General features: G+C 38.8%; 1 protein-coding gene across 2 annotated transcripts in view; it reads left to right on the plus strand.

Annotated features, from left to right (window-relative positions):
- Positions 1–5,523: 5,523 nt before the first annotated feature.
- The window catches only part of CSNK1G3 (casein kinase 1 gamma 3), a 72,146-nt gene continuing 63,088 nt past the window's right edge, over positions 5,524–14,581 (plus strand). For both annotated transcript variants that reach the window (XM_079331551.1, XM_079331552.1), the window contains exon 1: positions 5,524–5,764. The gene's annotated coding sequence lies outside the window, so the exon portion shown is untranslated. The remainder of the gene's footprint in view (positions 5,765–14,581) is intronic.

Raw genomic sequence — 14,581 nt, forward strand, 5'->3', positions numbered from 1 at the left:
TATCTAGAAAGCCAAGTAAAAGCAACACAAATCTGAACATGCATTTTACTACTGCAAAACTATTTACTTCCAACAAGAAAGCATGATTTGACCAATGATGGATGAGTTGCTTCTCTTTAACATTTTAATGAGAAACATACATTCCCATTAATTTCCATAAGAGCCAGTACAGTTCATAATAGGATACAAATCTTCAGAGAATTTTTTAGCTTCTATTATACAAAAACCATTTGGTCTAGGTAGTACAGCCATAATTTTGCCTTGTAGCTATGAATCTGATCAATTATTCTATTTCAGGAAAAATTTTTAGTGTCAATGAGCAGAATGTTATTGATTGGGCAGACAAGAAGGAAGCCAAACTCTAATGTGACTAATGTACTATTGATTTTCTAAAGTAACATTCAAGCAATTAGTAACCTAGAGAAGGGATTTGAGGGCAGAGTCTTGGGTGTAACAAGGGTAAAAATCTGGATTCAAAGGACTATTTGTTGTTGCTCTTCAAGTGAAAAAATTGGGAAGAACTAAAAATATTGGCAAAGCCAAATCATGAACATTTTAGCTGTTGGCAAAAAAATCAAGTACAATTTCTAGTGCAGTTTGCAATATATTAGCAAATGTCGCCTTTTAAAAAGCTTGAATATTACTAACTACTACTATTACAGATGAGCTTGAAACACATAGTTATTTGTAGTTCCTTACTGTTACAGTAAAAGAGGAAAACAGACATAAAGATGTGATTTCAGTGCCTGAAAAAGATTGGAAAAAAATTACATCATAGCAGTACTCTTCTGGGTTTTGGTTTGGGTTTTTTAAATTGATTTTCCAGAATTATGGAGGCACTTCAAAAACATATTGAAAACAGAAAATAGGATAAAGAGAATATAAGGAAGTTTATATTGCTGAAAAAGGAAAATTACTCTTAAAAATACTCTATATTAATAGAAGGAAACTCAATTTTTTAGAAAAGCCTGTACCAGCTCTAAATTAAAATAGTTACAGTTGGAATCATAGAATGAAAACAAAGAAGTAGCTTTATAATTAAATCAATAGATTTTTTTTCTAGATACAAGGGTCTAGTTTTATTTTCAACATTGACTGGGAAGCTCAGATTTGAAAATGCTTATGAGCCAGAAAACCTTTCCAAATACCTCTTTGATTTTTGCCAAAAACTTTCAATCTCCATGTTTTCCTGTCTCTAGATTTTGAACTTCAATGATGACTCTTAATTACATGAAAAATTATGTGTTTTCTCTTCAATCTCTTGGATACAATAGGTTAAAAGCAGGTCTATGATTAAATGCTCAAAACAAACAAAATCCTCTCTGTACATGAAGCAGGATTAGATCAACAATTAGATGAGTGATCACTATGTCAAATTGCAGAATTCCAGAATTGTGCCAAAGTGCCTCATTTTCTGTATCTTATCATGTGGTTTTTACGTATGTAGTCTTTTCAGTGCTTTCATTTGACCTGACTCACATTTTTTTCATTATACAATTTAACAGGATATTTCACCAGTTATATAGAAACAGATTTAGATCCAGTTGAGGGCTAATCACCAATGAAGTTCTTCATGTTCTCATGTCTTTTTTTTTGTTGTTGTTTTGATTTGTTTTGTTTTGTTTTGTTTGTGGTGCAACTCTGATTTCCACCAGCTTTCAAAAGCTCATTAGTATGGAGGAGATCAGCCTGGTCACAGAACTTTTCAACATCTCCCCCTCATGTAGGAGTACTCTTCCTTGGTTTTAGGAAGCTCTTCCAAAGAAAACAGGTGACCAGCAAACTGATGAGCATTTACCTCAATCAACAACTTCAGCATTGTGAGCAGAAAGTAGTATAACATTTGTATGTGGATTAGATGACATAAACAGCCAAAGTTAGTTACCTTATTTAAGGTAATCACATTCTATCAATTTTTTATTGTTGTGTATTGTTGTTTATGATGTATGAGATTGATATATTACAGGAATTCTCTAACTGGTCATGTAACCATGCTTTTAGCACTACACCATGAACTGCATGAGCCTCACATTTCTCTCACATGGTATTACCAAATCCAGGTTCTTTGCTGTGCTCTCTACATTCGTAAAAGGAGCATTAAATGCTCCTTATTGTCCTAAAATTTTGGAACTTACAAGAGGACTCCAGTCTGCAATGCTTAAGTCCAGTCAGGTAAGACTTTCTCCTTCACATCAGCATTGCTGCCAAACTTCATGAACTTTAGAACAAATAAAAGGTACCCATGGTTGTTTGTTTTCTCTGTTTGTAGGCACACATTTGCAGCAGCCAGAAACAGATTCCCTCTACTGCCTTTCCATACAGACCTAAATGCTGGTGAAGTGCTGGCTTGTGACTACGTACTTTACTATGTCACAGTAATTTTTTTCACACACTGGTAAATTTATAAAGAACTTACACTAAAGGATAATTAAACAGAATTTGGATGGTCCATAAAAAAGAATTAATTTACTGCAGTAGCTTATATTACAGCCTGTTCAGCTCTATTTTTAGGTGTTGAGATCTTCCTAGGCATATAGATTAAGTTACAGGATCCTGAATGGAAGAAATTCTAAGGGATTGTGTTTGAGATATGACAGTGAGAACAATCATTCTAAATGAGCTCGATTGGTTCAAATCCTATGCCACTGAAAAAACCCCAACATTTAGAAATTGATGAGAGTTTAAAACATAGGGTGGAAGGAGGAATCACATTTATTTCTTCCACATGAGTGAAATGAAGAAAGACCTTAAGAAGCTGGAAGAGCATTTAAGATGTGAAGGGAAAGCAGAACTATAATACTTAAAAGCCAGATGTTACGTCTGTGGTTTTTCTAGTGCAAAATTTTAATTTATTAGTATCTAATAATAAATAGTTCAGCAAAGCTAGGGAGAATAAGTTCATTAGAGAAACACAGCATAAATAAAATAGTGAAGGCTACTGGAAACAGCTGTTGAAATACTGTAAAATGGTGAATATTAAAATGAAAGGTGAAATATTACAGGGAACAAAATACCATGTCACCTTTATAATAAAATACTTAAAAAAAAAATAAAGTTTTGGAAAAATTAAGAGGTGTGGTACCTGGCAATTTCTATTATGCTGTGTGTGTGCAGGAATTGTCAAAGGATTCCATGAGGGCAATACTGCTCAGTCTAGGATTAAACACTAGAAATACTTCTTCCTTCACTTAGAACAGCATCCATACGTATACACAGCAAGTTATATCACCTTTTGGGATACTCACAGGGTGGTTTTGGCTGGGATAGAGTAAATTTTCTCCACAGTAGCTAGTGTTTGTGCTAGAAACACCATGTCTAACACATGTATTTAGTATGTGTATAGTTAATGCTGAGCAGTGCTTACAAGGAGCCAAAGCCTTCTCTGTCTGTTGCTCATGGCTGCTTGGTTTCCTACCTCTCACCATGCTGTGGATCCACAAGGTTGGGATGGGCTACAGCTAGGACAACTGATCCCAGCTGACCACAGGGATATTCCCTATCATGTGGTGTCGTGCTCAGCACATAAATCTGGTGCAAGAAGTAAGAAGGGGAGATGTTTGGAGTGATGTGCTCTTCCCCAGTCACCGTTATATGTGATGGGGCCCTGCTCTCCTGAAGATGGCTGGACACCTGCCTGTACATGGAAAACAGTGAATTAATTCCTTGTTTTGCTTTGCTTGTGTGTGGCTTTCGCTTTCCCTATTAAACTGTCTTTATCTCAACCTACAATTTTGGTGGCTTTTAATCTTCCAATTCTCTCCCTGATCTTACTGGGAGTGTAGGGAGTGAGTGGCTATGTGGAGCTTGGTGGCTGGCTGGGACTAGACCATGAGAACGGTATAAAGCTCAAGCCATAGCACAGTTTTTCTACTTTATGTACTTGATATATGGCATGGTATGTCTCTGTTGCTCTTGGATATTAAAATTGTGTCCATCAGGATCCTGAAAAACTAACTGGAACTAAGTACAAGGTCAGCTCTTTTTGATTAAGGCATCTTTTACAGAGGGGAAACTGTCAGAGCAGAACACCAGCTCTCTGTATTATCCTAAGAGTGCATTCACGTGTGATGCTAGAGAAGCTGAGGTTAATTGCTGGAAGAGAGAAGTTCTGAAGGTGGATGTGTTTTCCACAGGGTAAGTGAGGAGTTACATGTTTCTGTGAACGAAGGACAGTGATGTTCCTGAGGCCTGCTCTATATACCAGTCCACTGCCAAATACTTAGCATGAGATCAGGGCAATTATCAATGGGCCTAAATTGCAAGATCACAGTTAAATGTCACCAAGATCCTTCTTAATAGGACTAACAGCACAGATTGCCTATGGAGGACTTTTGGCAAAAGTAATTCAATGTCTACTAAGGTAAGGAAATGAAGCTTGAACAAATGACTTCTGAAAGTTTCTTGAAGCTATATTGCTTCTAATTCTTTTTTACATAAGGACTTCTAGAATGTTTTGGAATAGGCCAACTTTACGTAAAAAATTATTTGAACAAGCAATACTCCAAGATCTGTCAGAACCTCCAACAGTTATCCTTTGCAACCTCTCTCCTCTATATTCATAATAATTGTAAAACAAGTTGCTAATAAACTTTTAAAGTTGTTTTTATGTATTCAAATATAAAAAAAGGTAATTATTTTAGTTAAAGCCTTAGACCCTCAGTGGTCAAAATCATACCCAAATGTCAAGGTTTTTAAAATGCTATTCCCCTGACTGGAGAACTAGAAAAGAGCCTGAAGATCTTTTATTTTGTACAAATGTTGGCACAAAATCTATGATATAACACTTATAAGTAATTTTTTTTTTATTTTTTTTTTTTTTTTTTTTTTTAATAATTACGTGTCTTGCAGACATCAAGCGGGAGCGGGGTTCTGATTTCCCCGTTTCCTGCATGGACACTCAGGACAGGGAATGCAGGAGTGATGAGCAGGGTAACCTCACCCACATGCGGCGACAGCGCCGGACCGGCGGCGCGGCAGCTGACAAGCGCACAAGGGAGCAGAAGGCGGGCACAGCATTAATGTGAAACATTAATAACATCGCTCCACAGGCGCGATCCGTCCGGCGACGAAGGGTGGTGGCATCTGGAGACTGATGCTCAGCAGAGGATGGAACAGATGCAGCCCCAGGCGCCCCGCGGCTGCGGTCTGACACTGACTCAGCCGCCGCTGAGCACAGGGCAATCCCTGGAGGCCAGCCTTCCACATATTAAACAGGTACCTTTGCCCCTATAGGGAGAGGCCTGAGGCGAGGGAGGGCCGCGGCTGAGCCGGGGCAGGCGCGCCGCGACCTCCTTTGTGCGCGATCCCTGCGTTGTGAGAGGAGCACCAGAGCCCGAGCCCGAGCCCGGCCGGCTCCCACCGGCCCCTCCGGACGTTGCCGCCGGAGCGGCCCCGCAGCGGCCGGCCCCGCCCCGCGCTGCCCCGCCCCGCCCCGCTTCGCCGTCATTGGCTGCCGGCTCTGCCCACCAGCAAGACCCGCCCCCTCTCGCAACCTGGCGTTCGCTTCCTGCCCCGTGAGTGGCCGGCGCGTCCTGTCAATCACCTGCGCGAGGGGCGCGCGGCGCGTCCCTGCCGCCCGGGTGCCTGTGCCGCGGTGGGAAGGGGCGGGCTCTCGGGGCCGCCGCCGCTTCCCCTCTGCCTCGGAGCGCCGCCCCGGCCGGCCCCTCTTCGGAGCTGCGCGCCAGGGGCGGGGCGGCTCGGGAAGCAGTGCCCGGAGGTGAAGGGCCGAACGCCGAGCCTGTGCGCCGCTCCCCTGGGCTCCCCGGTAGGTTGCTGTTCCCGGCCGCCGCTCGGAGCGGCGGCGGTCGCCAGCACCCCCACGGGCCGAGGCCTCGGGCTCCCTTCGCCCCCTTTCCTTGGCGGCCGCGGGGCGCGCGGGGTCCCCGGAGCCCCCTGCGAGCGCGGCGCTGACGGAGGCGGCTGGCCGGGCCGGGCAGGGCAGAGGGAGCCGGTGCCGGTGCGGGGCCGTGCCCGGCCGGAGCGCTCGCCGGAGCCGCGGCCGGCGCCGGGAGGGCCCGTCGGGTCCCGGGGGCCGCGCTCCGCGGGGCCAGAGCCGTTGGTGGCTGTGCTGCGGGAGGTGTTGTGGCTGTGCTGCGGGAGGTGTTGTGGCTGTGCTGCGGGAGGTGTTGTGGCTGTGCTGCGGGAGGTGTTGTGGCTGTGCTGCGGGAGGTGTTGTGGCTGTGCTGCGGGAGGTGTTGTGGTTGTGCTGCGGGAGGTGTTGTGGCTGTGCTGCGGGAGGTGTTGTGGCTCTGCTGCGGGAGGTGTTGTGGCTCTGCTGCGGTTCCCCGAGTGGCGGCCGGGGTCGGTGCTGCTGGCGGTGGGTGGTCCGACCGACACTTAGATGGGTTTGTAGGAAAAAGTAGGTTTGTTTTCCTCGTCTGTAGGAGCAGATTGCCAGAGTGGGATTGTGCTGGGTTAGCAGATTAGCGGGTTAGAGGCAAACTGAGATGTCAGTGAACTTTTATTCTTACCTTTTATGTTGCTTTTCAGGAAGTTATTTATGGGCACGTTCTAAATGCGGTGGTTTTAGGTTTGATTTTTAAAAAATCTTTGAAAGTGATATTTTTCATTGTGGAATTCGGACAGACCTTATTTTCAGGCATTCTTGTTCATTTTACTGGTACACCCTTAATGAGTGTTGAAGTGACATGCAATATGTAAAAAAAAAAAAATTGAATGTGACCGAAGGTTTTTTTTTCTTGCTGAATTTTTTAGTTAAGATTATTTGTAAGTGCACACATAGTTAGAAATAGATACTGTGCATGTCCTTAAGCGTGATTATAAGTGAAGCACACTGTTAAGCATATTAAGCCTTGCTGCCTGGGCTATGACTGCTTGTAAGGATAAACAACTGACCCGTTCTTTAGACTCACATCTCTTCTGAACCCACTTATCTTGTGAACATATTTTATCCCGAGCTGCAAAATCCAAGATTAGAGTAGTGCAATGTTGCTTTAAAGGGAAAAGATGAGTTAGAAGTTTCTGTGCCAACTGTAATTTAGGAGATGTCTTCTCTTGATCTCAACATCCTTTTGTCAGTTTCTTTTTAATTGAGATATTTCAACAGTTAAACAGCATTTGCAATGGAAAAAGGTGATATTTTGTTGTGCTGGTCTGAAATAGAGAAATTACCTGGCAAACTGCAAACTATTTGCATTAGCTGAGAACAATTTTCAGCTAATGAAATTAATATTTTTCTCTTGCTACTCTGCATCAAATAGATATATTGGCTTATAAAATGTAAATAAATTTCAGAATCCGGAGTTCTAGTTCTGACACATAATATTTTCTGCAGAGCTTTTTTCTCTTCTGTGTGATCAACATAAATATATTCAAGATTAGTTATGAGAATTTGCCTGTGATAGAGTGCCTTAACCCTTCTGAAGTTGTTCTTCCCCTAAAAAAAAAAGAGAAACTGAACCTACGAAAGAGTTTTTCCCTTGTCCAGCCTATTTATGTACAATTAACAAGACTGAATTTACTTCCTGTTGTGATTTTTAATAGTCTCATAATGAAATTAATTGCATTATTTAAATTCATGCATTGTTTTAAATCTTAGTGTCTGCACTATATCCACAAAGTTTGTCCTGTGGAAATACATTTGTTCTTGGTTCACTAGTTACTGTGCTACATGGTTCTGTGATCAAAGTCAGATGTATTTCTAATATTTTTGTCTCTCATCTTGAAATTTGTTTAAAAAAAAGACTAGGAAGTCTTCTGATGTTTAAGAATAATTTAGTTCAGCTATGCCTTTGAGACAATAATAAATGGAACATGAGGAATAGGGAGGTGACCGTGGTTATTTTTCTTCAGTATCTTCTAATTGCAGAAAAGAAGTCCCTAAAGATCAAGGTACTGATCAGATATATTAACCATATTTATCTAACTTTTCCCCAACTGTTTAGTTATGTCTCATTCTTCAGGCTTTTCTTTTTACTTTTAAGTGATTTTTTAGGGGATTCGTACATAAAAGTAATAAGGCAGTTAAAATCACACACAAACCACAGGAATAACGAAGTTGTAAGGGAATGTTTCTTCACAATTTAAGCTCACCGATTCAACTGCAAATTAATGTCAAGAGTTTCTATCAATCCTTAATACCTCACCTGAGGTTGTATGAACAAAATACCTAACAGTGCTTCAGGGAAGAGTGGGACAATCCTTTTCACTTGTGGTCTGCATTTAAATGATCTAAAATTGTCTGTGATACTTGGAAGTCATTTAATAATGTAAATGGAATGGTTTGTTGCCAATACCAATCACTGGGCCTTTAACACTTTTTCAAAAATGTTTTGAGACTTCTATTGAGACTTCTATATAATTGCTTTCCCTCATCTATTCAAAGGTAAAAAAGTAACTTTGGAGCAATTGTTGTATATTTTCTGACAATCTTTTTTTTTTTTTTTTTTTTTTTTTTTTTTTTTTTTTTTTTTAATGCTATGCAGGCATTTTAATGCTTCCTCAATGCTGCTGCAGAACCAATGCAATAAGGTCAAGCCTGATGCTGCTATGCTTGTTTTTTTAAGTGCAATTTGGAGTAGCCTCCTGACTTTGTCACTGGAGTTCTAGAGGTTTGTAAGCTACAGCTGAAACAGCTGGGTGAAGAAAAATGTATGTGTTAAAGCTAAATTATTGCTTAAATGAAAGCAGACTAGTGAGAAGGTAGTTAAAAGCTAGGGTGATGATCACAGATAAATACAGTGACTGGAACATCTGTCCCTCCCTGTCATCTTAGGTAAGCCACTTATAATTTAATGTCTCCTCTGGCATAGGGAGGATGGTAGAAGAGGAGACATCACACACCAGTGGAATGGGTTTGGGCTGTGGTTAGGGAGCTTTCTGAAAGCAGCACTTTCAGAGGAAGTTCTGAAACTCTTAGAAGTCAAGTATGGAATAATTCATTTTGGCGAGATTTAGCTCACCTGTTATATCTTTAGTTCTAGTGTTTTATAGATGATATATTAATTACTTTAAATTTATAAAATGGTTTATTTCTTACAAAAGGGGAGGAGAATATTTATATATTAAATATACATGTATGTTAAAAATAAATGTTTGTGGCAAATATATAATATTAAATATACAACAATTTCAGACTATTACAAATGTGTTTATCAGTGCATTCTTCTAGGACATTTATTGAACTGTGTGTTCCTTATCTCTTACATTTTTAACATTTACACTTCCCTCTCTTCACCACCTTATTTACCTGGTATTTTTGACTTTTTGTAGGAAACCTTTTTAATTTAAGATAGATTAAAAGCCCTATTTGGCCGTTTAAAGGAGGATATTTAGTACAAAATAAATATATTCTATTTTTGTGTAGGTGTGAAAAGCTGAAACCGTTATCTTGCCATTTGTCTGGTATCCTGCCTTGTGCTGTGGAGTTAGGGATGGGAGGAGACATACTGATCAATCAGAACTGTCTTTGTCCAAATGTTTACTCAGGTAACTGTAGGTCACAGAAGCCCATGACACACACAAGTAAGATTTGCATATTCAAGAGGTTTATTACTTAATTTGACTTTGTGTATGACATCTTTAATATAACTAAAACCGTTTCTTCTTACGCTTTAGGATCTTCTCTATAAGGTTACTAGCCAGCTTAGCTTTTAACATGCCAAGACTTTGTAGAAACAGTTTTACCTAACTTAGTAAATGAATGTCATTTTCCTAGAAGTAATTTTTTTTTCTCCAGGTTCCCTGGATGGTCAGCCATGTGTTTCAATGATGTTCTTTTCAATTAGGGTGGGATTTGGACTACAATAGTGGAGGTTAAGGTCCTTTTCAGTAGGCCAAAAATACAGATGTTCTATGATGAATGGAGCCTAGATATCAGTTTGAAATCTAAGTGTGAAGTGGTTTGTTGCAACTTCCTGTATTCTCTGTAATTATTAATTGAGTAATTTGTGAATTGCTGTGCTCTTTATTCAGTAAACCCTGTATAATAGAACATAGATGAACAGTTTGCAGCAGAAGCAGAGTTGAGGTGGTGGTCAGTTGGCAGTTTTGGGGTGTTATGTTGTTGAAGGGATGCACTTGATGGGCTGGCTGTGAAACACCAGTCCTTGTGGCTGTGCTGCCCGCTGTTGGAAAGGCCTTTCTGTCTAACATGGGCCATTCCCCTGCTCTGTTTCTGGCTGTGCAGTTTTGTAGCTCCACTCTTGTTCTCCATCCTGTCTCTTGTATCCTCCACTGAGTTTATTCAGCTTCTGTTGCCTAGTAAGTTACTGAGTTTGTGAGCTTTCTGGTACTCTGAATGAATGAGGTCTTCACTGAGGCTGGTGAGAAACAGGAGCATGTAGTGCTCCACATGCAGTAGAAGAGCCATTGTACTAACCTCTCAAAGTTATCTAATTGCATTTTGTCTTTTGCATTTTTGCAAATTTCAGACTTAGGTTCTGTTGTACCCATAAAACTGTTCTTTCTGGTTAAGTTTGTCTTTGAGCTTGAGATGCTCATTACCTAGTGAATGTTGAATCTGTTACATTTTTAAAGCTTCATTGGCTGCATTTTTGTAAAATAGTGCTTTAAAAGAACGAGCTTTTTGGCAGGTTCCCTTCCTGATGCTGGTAGGTGTGATTTAGTCCAGGATAGGATACATCTGCCTAGATGAAAGTGCTATTTAAAAAGTTCCTGTGAGTATAAGACACTAAGCATTTTACATTTTATATCTTTATTTGAACTTAAATCAAGTTGTTAACATGACTTGGCATGTTTCAACAACTTTTTAATGTAATGATATAAAGCAATCTTTAAAGGCATCCAGTATTGCTTTAGAGGAGTTTTCCTAGCTTATAATAAAGAATATATTTAATTTAATGCAGTATTAATATTTTTGATGTCAGTTTAAATGTAGATAATGTCCATAAAAATACAGCTTTCTTAAATCTTAAGTAATTGTGCAGTAATCTTGGGAAGATGAACTAATACTGTAGAGACTGAAGTCAGTGACTTGATTGCTTTAAGTGTCATTCTGAGACATGTTTCACTTCTAACCTCATCCATTAGTATTTTCTTAGTTGCACCTTGCAAATGCCTTTTTCTGGAAACATAGCAGTTCAGTATGGAATGTTTTTTAGTTTCTGTTTAGATCACCTCAGTTGGTACTCATTCTTTTCTTGCAATGTTCCAGGAGCAGGTTGCTCAGGGTATGAGGTTATTAGAGTTTCTGTTTAACATTTGCTGATGGTAGGTTGAAGCATCTCTAAATCTGGAGAAATAAAAAATTATAAAACTTGAATTTAAGGTTGACAATAAAGAGGGAGGACAGAATTTTTACAACAGACAAGAGGAAGGCAATAACTAAATTTGTTCTTAAGCTTTTGTCAGAGATATGTCATTACAGAAATGCTCTTGTCTTTGCTTTTAATTTTTCCAAGAGTATGTACTACTCTTTTTTTTAATGTAAAATATTGGTAGACCTTTAATAAATTCTGTTGATTGTAATTTGAACTTTCTCCTGAAAAAAGTTTATTTTCTAAGGGAATGAGGTATTTTTGACTGCAGATGTCTCATCTGCTGCCTGTAGAAATGTGGAACTTTTAGGGTAGTTTTAACCAAGCTTAGATTGTTATGCTTGTGAAGACAAGTTCCTATAAATTTCATAAAAAACAATTTAGATAGCAGATTCTTATTAACCATGGTGATGGAAGGATATTATGTGTTTTGTGGGTAGTAGCTTGAGAGCTGTTCAGCCTTGTAATACTAGGCAAACAATAGAATATCTCTCTTCACTGAGCAAGAAGGGAACATTTTACTGTGGAAGGAAAGAAGGGTTTTTGTGTAGAAAGAGCTGAAGGTGTATCAGAGGATGGCCTGGGAATGCTGTGGAAATCTGGAAGAATCCAGCAAGGTGAAATTACCACACTGGGGGTGTGGGTGTTGAACAGTAATCTGTAGGCAGCTGGGCTTGGCTAGTGTTGATGCTTTTGAGGAGTGATTCTATCTTCATCTTCATAAGTAGTACATCAAGAATTTATTACACATAAGTGTCCACATCAACATACTGACATTTTCTCATTTTAGTGCTTGAGAATTTTGTTTTGATTTAAAATCAGTGTGGTTAAGTAACTGCCATCAGACCTTTACAAAACTGATGTCAACAGCATCAGGTTATTTTGTTCTCAGAACTTTTAATTCACGTCAGATTATTTCATATTTGCAGTGTTGTTTGAATTTGTGTAAAACACTGGGAGACTTTTTTTTCCCCTCTGAGTTTCATAGGAATGCATTGGTTTAAGTATGTTTTGTATTACATCATTCAGTGATGAATCCAAGATCTTAGCTGTGGCTAGTGTTTTTCCTTAAATTTGTGTCACTGTGCTTCTTTTGCATTCAAAATGAAAGTGTCAAGCAGGATTTCATTTGGTGTGGTGTCTAAGACTTTATCTATACCATTTTATGCCATTATAAACTTATAACACAAGAAAATATCTTTATAGCCTTTTGGAGACTATAGAACGGTAGTTTCAAATTAATTAAATTTTATATGTTTTAGGTATATTGCAGAAAGGCTCACAAGTGAGAGGAGAGTTGCAAGTGTATGTCGTAGTAAAATACTTTGAACTGCTGTAGAAGGTACCTGTGTAGTTTATGGAGACTATTAAGACAGCAGAATCATTTGATTGGCATGTAGTTTGTTGTTATTATTAGAAAACTTTGACAGATTCATAGCTGCAAAACTTAGTCTGGAGATATTTTCCTTTACTGTGAGTTTACAGTTTCCTCACATGTGGAGTTGTTAAATTTGAACTTGGCTCCTGTCTTTAGTTCTTGAAATAGAATCTGACCATGTCACTTAACTTTAAGTGACAGAAGGAATTGTGTCAAAGAACTAAAAATACTTCTAGTTTTGAAAACTGATCTTTACAATCATTGTGGAATGCTAGAGCACTTTACGTATTTTAGTCTATCCAAAAATCTAATCTGAAGACAGAATGTTTTGGGTTTTTTTCCCATGTAGCACTGGGGAGTTTCACCATGGTACTTAATTTTGTCTTCAGATGTAGTTACAGTGCTAGATTAAGTGCAATACTCTTTGCTTTGTTTTCTAGCTTTTTAATGCGTTAACTTCACAGTTTCTCTTGCCTAGCCTTAGTCTAATCTGAACCTTTCCGTTGTTCTGCTGTAACAGTTGTGTGCTGTGTTACAATTATTCATGTAGAAAATTGAAGCCTCCATTGTGTAGCATTAGCTAGCTCAGCATTAGCTTTCTGTCAGCTGTGGACAGTATAGCCCATTTAAGTCTGTATGATTGTGGTGGGAAAGGTGAAAGAAACAAATGCTTGAAATATTGCTTAACCATCAGTTTTGTCCTTTCTGTGCTCTTTTTTAGTAAATCAGGCTTAATAGTGTCATTATGAGAATTTCAAAAATTACTCCATGTGTTAATGGCTGTCCTTTCTGAAAACTGACTTTCAGCTTTTACTCTGAAATGGTGATTAATACCAGAGTGCAAGAAGGATGCATGCACAGAGGTTTTAACCAAGTAACTGCGTGCACTTGTATGGAATCCTAAAGTCTAGTTGGTAGGATTTTGTGGTGAAAGCCTATGATGAAATGCAATTTAGAGACTAGGGCCAAACTTGCCTTCTAGATGAATGAGAAAATAAAAATGTTTATGCCATGACCAGAGATAGCCATCTCAGCTGATGTTTGTTTAGAGTTAACAGAGGTAAAGAGGTCCTTGGAGATCTTAATTGCTATATAGTTAGTCCAGGCTGTCATTTGTGGAAAAATTGTATTGAGTTAGGGTGACCCCCAGTACTGTACATGTCTTCTGATGTGACAGCATTTTGACCAGAACTGGTGGTTAGGTGCAGAAGGATGCATTATTGTTGTTCCTTACGTAGTAGACTTAACTGATAAAATTAAGTGTACAGAACAGATGCTGAATTTTGGATATTGACAGCCCTCAGATTTGTTCAAACTACAAACCTTGGTACAAGAAAAATTACACTAATTTAACTAGAATAGCTTCATAAACAAGCCTCAGTAAAGGTGAGGTAGGTTTTTGATTAGTTCTTGTACAGGTGAGTGGTTGATTAGATGTGTTAATAAAGCTGTTACTCTGTTAACTTTAATGTCTTGTGCATTAAAGGAGAATTATGTGTGGCCATATGTGGTTTATTGATGAACTTTCCATAGGGAAATGCCTATATACATGAAAATTGAAATGCTTATTCTAGACTCTCAAATTAATTATTTTTGTTGAAAATGGTGTGTGGCAGTTGATATAGTAAGAGAAAAATGTAATTTTTTATTTAATAGATCTAGTGCTGGAGATGAAAACAAGACTTTTAGAAGGCTTGGTTATGTGAATTTTTGTTCATAAGAAAGATACTTGGATTTACCTTGACACTTTTAATTATGTTGCTTCGAGAGCATCTCATTCATATGTGTTTATAGATTGGGACTGTATGTATGTAGACTAACATTCCATTACCTAAACCCTTGTTTAATATGGGAAATCATACATATCGGTAAGAGTAAGCAAATACATATTTTAAAACAATCATATTTTTTTAGGAATGCTGATAGACTAATTTGTACACCAAAATTAATAGGTTCAGTCCTTGGT

The sequence above is a fragment of the Erithacus rubecula genome (assembly GCF_903797595.1).
Source record: "Erithacus rubecula genome assembly, contig: SUPER_Z_unloc_5, whole genome shotgun sequence".
NCBI lineage: Eukaryota > Metazoa > Chordata > Aves > Passeriformes > Muscicapidae > Erithacus > Erithacus rubecula.